Source organism: Zea mays, chromosome 3, assembly GCF_902167145.1.
Source record: "Zea mays cultivar B73 chromosome 3, Zm-B73-REFERENCE-NAM-5.0, whole genome shotgun sequence".
NCBI classification, from domain to species: Eukaryota; Viridiplantae; Streptophyta; class Magnoliopsida; order Poales; family Poaceae; genus Zea; species Zea mays.
This window is the reverse complement of record NC_050098.1, coordinates 63162736-63169024: the sequence shown is the minus strand read 5'-3', so window position 1 is coordinate 63169024 and position 6289 is coordinate 63162736.

Below are 6289 nucleotides of genomic sequence, written 5' to 3'. Positions count from 1 at the left end.
AAAAACCTAATAGAACCCATAAGCCATAATTAGGCCACATAAATACTGTTTTCCATGCATTCCTATTCAAGACTAAATCCTTAGATATATCTTATCCTTTCAAATCTCTTTTAACTGTCTCTTCCCATATCAAATTTTGTCTTTCTCTTCCTCTTTTCTCATTACTATCGCACCTTAGGAGCTCACTACACACTGGCGCCTCTAGAGGTCTTTATTTGTTGGAAAGGTCCAAACAATCTCAACCGATGTTGAACATGTTTTTCTTCAATTGATGCTATCCCAAGCGTATCATGTATATCATCATTCCAGATTCGACCCTTCTTGTATGGTCATAAATTTAACGCAACATACATATTTCCGCAACACTTAACTGCTGAACATATGTTTGAAATGTACGTGCTCAAAGTTGATCCTTAATGTAGTCCTATTGTAATCGGGAAGTCATTTGTATCTCTATCACTTGTTCGAACACTAGTCACAACATTGTTGTAAATGTCCTTAATGAGTCCAATATACTTCGTTGGAACTTTATGTCTGTCCAAAGCCCACGATATAACATTCCTTAGTATTTTGTTACAAGACTTCTGCAGGTTAATGAAAACCATGTTAAGATCCTTCTTTTGCTCCCTATACTACTCCAACACTTGTCTTATAAAGAAAATGGCTTCCATTGTTGACCTTCCATGCATGAAACCAAATTGGTTCAAAGAGATCCTCGTTATTCACCTGTACATAGTGAAGATTGGAGGACTGAGATTATATCTTTCCTCCAAGTCAACTGTCTTTCGGATGACGAAATTTATAATAAAAGAATGGAAGCAAGAACAAGACCATATGTGATCATAGAAGGGGAGTTATATAAATATGGAGTCTGCTCTCCATTACTCAAGTGTTTGTCGAGAACCGAAGGTCAAGAATTGATGAAGGAAATACATGCAGTATTATGTGGGTCTCATATTGGGTTTAGGCCTTTGCTGGGGAAGGTTTTCAGACAAGGATTTTACTGGACGAAGGCAACTTCAGATGCAGCAGATCTGGTTCAAAAATGTGAAAATTGCCAAAGATGTGCAAAAGACCAGAAACAACCTTCGTCTTTAACCCAGTTAATACAGCCAACTTGGCCACTGCAAAGGTGGGGTCTGGATTTGTTAGGTCCACTTCCACCAGCTCAAGGAAATTTGAAATATGTCGTCATAGCAGTAGAATATTTCTCTAAGTGGATCGAAGCAAAGCCCTTAGCTACTATAACTTCGGCCACAATACAGAAATTCTTTTTAGCAAAATATTGTTTGTCGCTTCGGCGTGCCGAAGGCAATAACCGTTGACAATGGAACTCAATTTGATACTGAAACGTTCAAAGATTTTTGTGACCGAAATGGTACAAAAATTCATTTTGCATCAGTAAGACATCCATAATCAAATGGGTTGGTAGAGAGAGCAAATGAGATTATAATGACAGGAATAATGAAGTTAATCTTCAACCAGCCCAGAGGAAAGTGGCCAGATGAGTTGATCAAAGTGGTGTGGAGCCATAACACAACTGTATCAAGGTCAACATGTTTTACACCTTTCAAGCTCCTGTTCGGTGACGAAGCAATAACACCAGAAGAAGCAAAGACAAGATCAATAAGAACAACAGATTCAGCGGAGGACGAAACTGATTCTCAAATAACAAAAGACACTATAGAAGGGACCAGACTTCAGGCCATAGAACACATCAATAAGTATCAGGCCAAAACAATAAAATGACGTGATAGTAAAGTTCGATTGAAAAATATCAAGCCAGGTCATTTGGCGCTTCGGGGAGTAGCTAACCCAGATACAGTGGGCAAGTTACAGTTGAAGTGGGAAGGTCCTTTTCTGGTAGTATCTTTGTCAAGACCCGTTTCTTACAGATTGAAGGATATGGACTGCAACAATATACCTAGATCTTGGAATGCGGATGAGCTTCGATGGTACTATGTGTTTGTAATTTTCATTCTTATTTAGTCCCATGCAATACAAGGGCCAAAATCCCCCAAAGATGTAATATGTAATGTCAGAACCTGCACCATCGAGTGTAAACGAAAACAGGGAAAAGCTCAAAAGACGTCCCTAAGGGGATGCAGAGCTGTAATCATCCCAAGGATGACGAAGCTGAAAAAAGTCGTTCCTAAGAGAGCGCAGTGTAAGTTCCGAAGCTACAAAAGTCGTTCCTAAGGGAGCGCAGCGTAAGTTCCGAAGCTCAAAAGTCATTCCTAAGGGAATGCAGAGCTTAAATACCACCAAAATAGAAGGTGAAGAAGCTCCAAAGTCGTTCCTAAGGGGATGCAGAGCTTAAATACCACCGAAATAGAAGGTGAAGAAGCTCCAAAGTCGTTCCTAAGGGAATGCAGAGCTTAAAGACTCCAAAGTCGTTCCTAAGGGGATGCAGAGTCTGGGAATGGCTTCGTGTGCGTTTGGGACATTCATTTCCATATTACATCACATCATTCATTGCATTCATACATACATTCATTTAGACATTCGTAGGATCATCATCATCATGACATAAAACACAAACATAAATACTCTGGCTTCGACGACAAAGTGCTTCGATGAACACGGAGAAGCTTCGTTTCAAACATACATGCATTTTATACAAGGAAATGCTTCGATGTGTACGAAAAGAAGGGAAGGTGTTTTTTGCCTTCGGCTCAAAAGATACGAATTTCGTCCACAACAAAGCAATTCATACATGGATGAAAAGGTAAAAATATATTACAAGGTATGGACAAATATACACAGTACTGTTTAATTCTTGATTACAATTTTTTGCAAAGATAATGCAAATATTCCTAATCTCTATACAGGAAGGTTTAAGGAGAAACCTTCAGAATATGCTTTGGGTTATCAACCTTCGGCACCGCTATCCTGCAGACAAACAATGGTATAAGGTAAAAGTAATTATAAGAATCAAGAAAAGCAACAGGTATAAGTTCCGTACTGGTTTAAGCAGGTTTCGAGCTTCGTCCCTAGCCAACTCTCGCCCACCCTTAGCCCAAATCTGAGTGATGAATCTATTTCCGATGCTTCGGGCTTCGCTAGGAATATCAATCAGATCTGAGGACGATAGGCTGAAGGTTGGTCTGTTTACTGTCTTCGCATGCGTGCATCCTGCCTTCAAGAATGCAACAGCTGTGCCGCGAGAAGCTAGCAAAGCGCAGAAGTCACCATGCCTAGCTATCACTTCATCGAGTGCATCAACTTCATTTTCAATATGTTTGAAGGTATTGGATATGTCTTCAGACGAAGGGGCAATATCTTCAGAACTGGCCCCAACCGAGCTAAAGACCCCCTTTAAGCGTTGCACGCAGCGGCTGCCAAATTCCAAGCATGTATTCCGAAGGTCCTTCAAAGATTTCTGTAGCTTTGTATTTTTATAAACTTCAGCTTCATACTTTGCTTGCAGTTCTTTCTTCTCTTGTTCGAAGCTCTCTATTTTTTCTTTTAAGTCTATTTGACTTTGGAGAAGCTCCTCGCTTAATCTAGCATTTTCGGCTTGAATTTCTGCAAGCGAACCCTCTGTTGCTTGGAGCAGGAAGTCCTTCTTCTCTAGAGAAGCTTCGTAGTTCTTAATTTTACTCTCCAAGCCCTCGATTATGATTTCATTTTCTTGTTCTCGAGGTCTTATTGCATCCTTAATGCTTTGCTTAGTAGCATACTCTGGAAATAAGTTGACATCAGAAAATCTTGATTCATCACAAAGCTAACAGAAACTTGGACAAAAAGAATTTTACCTTGAAATTGGAGTAAAACAGACTGCCGACGATGGCCGTGTTTGGTTCGAATTCTTACAGCTTCTGGCCGCCAGAATCAGTGTAGCCGCCCCAAACGTCCGGCTTCCACAACGGCTGCGAGCAGAAGCGCGGTGTGCGACAGCGGCTGGACAACGAGTGGAAAGAAGCGGTTCTAGGCCTGCGTCCACAAGAAGTTGCTCAGCTTATTCGAACCCGTGACCTATTCGATCCTATTCAGCTTATTTTAGTAAAGAACACATCAGCTATTTTCAAATTATGTGTTGATTAGTACGACAGTTTACTCTACAGCAGCCGAACCAAACACTCAGATTCTTCTCAGCCAACTTCTCCCCACAACCGGCTTTTTCCCACAGCCAACTTTTCAGAAAAGCTCATCAGAAAAAAGCCGAACCAAACAGGCTAGATATGTTGTCGCCGGTAGCCACTAATATCAGCCTCAAGCTTCGGGAAACCGACACTCTTTGATAGAGTGCCAATTATCTTTGCCCCAGCGCGATCGCGAATACATCCTAAGGCTCCTTCGTCAATTCCACCGAAGAGCATAGCTCCTGGCTGGTAGCCACAGGATATCCCATATTCCTGCAGCTCCTTCTTCTCAGCCTCAGACAATTCTTGACCCACCAGGTTCTGAAGGTCAAAGTCCCTTTCTACTGAAGCAGCATCAGCAATCTTTTTTCCTTTGTCAGGCACTGCGGCCATGACCTTCTCTGCAGCTGCAGCTGTCTCTTCTGCAGCCATATCCGAAAGAAGCTTATCAATTCCTGACAGTGTACTTTCAAGATTGGTAGCTTCGGCGGCAGCTGCAGCTTCGGCAGTGGCCCCGGCACTTGCAACAGGCATTATTTTGGACGCCGAGGCCAGCGGTGGTGTCCGTTCAATGGCTTGCATGACATTAACAATTCTTCGTTTTTTTCTGCCTGTTAGCCTTCTCCTTTGTGGCCGGAGGCTCACCCTTCTTCTATAAAAGTTTCATCAGTTCTGGTCCAAGAGGACTTAGCAGCTTGATGGGTAAAGATTCAGTCATTACCTTTAAAATTTCTGCTATTTCAGCAGCAGGAGGCATCGAGGGAGTCTCCTCGGCTGCCTCAGTTATCTTCAGTTCCGGAGTTTCAGCCTTCCTCTTCTTCAAAACTGTCGCCTTCGGCTCAGGAGTAGATTTTCTCTTCTTTGAAATTTTTTCATCCTCCGTTACCATTCTAGCAGCTTGTCTGCTTAGAATACTGACAACCCTTTTTATTTTAACCCCTTCGACCCCTTTGTCAAGTTTTTCATAATCAGGATAGTCAAAATCCAAAGCGTCCATTACCCGGTTCAGCCTTCGTTTCGGTCGGGTACCGAAGGCTGCGGTCATCAGTTGATCTTGCTTTTTGGTATAATTCCCAAGTATTTCATTGCACATGGTCTCAATCATGTCTAGCCATTCTTTGCAAGGCTTCTTGAACTGTTTCTCAAACTTGAAACGGTAAGCAAGTCGAACAAGTTCATGCTTCTTCCCTGCTTCTTTCTTCTTCGGCATTCCCCAGCCACTTGACGTAGGATATGTTCTATTCGCTAAGTATTCTTGCACCAAGTCCCTGGTACTGATCTGCTCAGCTACCACTCTAAATTCCACTTCAGCCAACTGACAGGGTGACTGAAAGGGAATTAGGCTTACACCTATTTTCCCAATTGATTTTGGTGGTTGAATTGCCCAACACAAATATTTGGACTAACTAGTTTGCTCTAGTGTATAAGTTATACAGGTGCTAAAGGTTCACACTTAGCCAATAAAAAGACCAAATATTGAGTTCAACAAAAGAGCAAAGGGATAACCGAAGTGTGCCCTGGTCTGGCGCACCGGACTGTCCGGTGTGCCACCGGACAGTGTCCGGTGCACCAGAGGACCTCACGCTGAACTCCTCACCTTCGGGAAAATCCAGAGGCGCTCCGCTATAATTCACCGGACTGTCCGGTGTACACCGGACAGTGTCCGGTGCTCCAAGGAAGAGCGGCTCTGGAACTCGCCAGCTTCGGGAATTCGCAACGGCTAGTCCGCTATAATTCACCGGACTGTCCGGTGTGACATCAAAGCAACGACTACTTCGGCACCAATGGCTACCTGCAGCGCATTTAATGCGCGCCAGCGCGCGCAGAAGTCAGGCACGCCCATGCTGGCGCACCAGACACTCTACAGTGCATGTCCGGTGCGCCACCGGACATCCAGGCGGGCCCAGAAGATAGAGCTCCAACGGTCGGAACCCAACGGCTTTGGTGACGTGGCTGGCGCACCAGACATGTCCGGTGTGCACCGGACTGTCCGGTGCACCATGCGACAGACAGCCCCACCAAACGGCTAGTTTGGTGGTTGGGGCTATAAATACCCCTAACCACCCCACATTCAAGACATCCAAGTTTTCCCACTTCAACTACTTACAAGAGCTCTAGCATTCAATTCTAGACACACCCAAGTGATCAAATCCTCTCCAAATTTCCACACAACGCCTTAGTGATTAGTGAGAGAGATTTGCTTG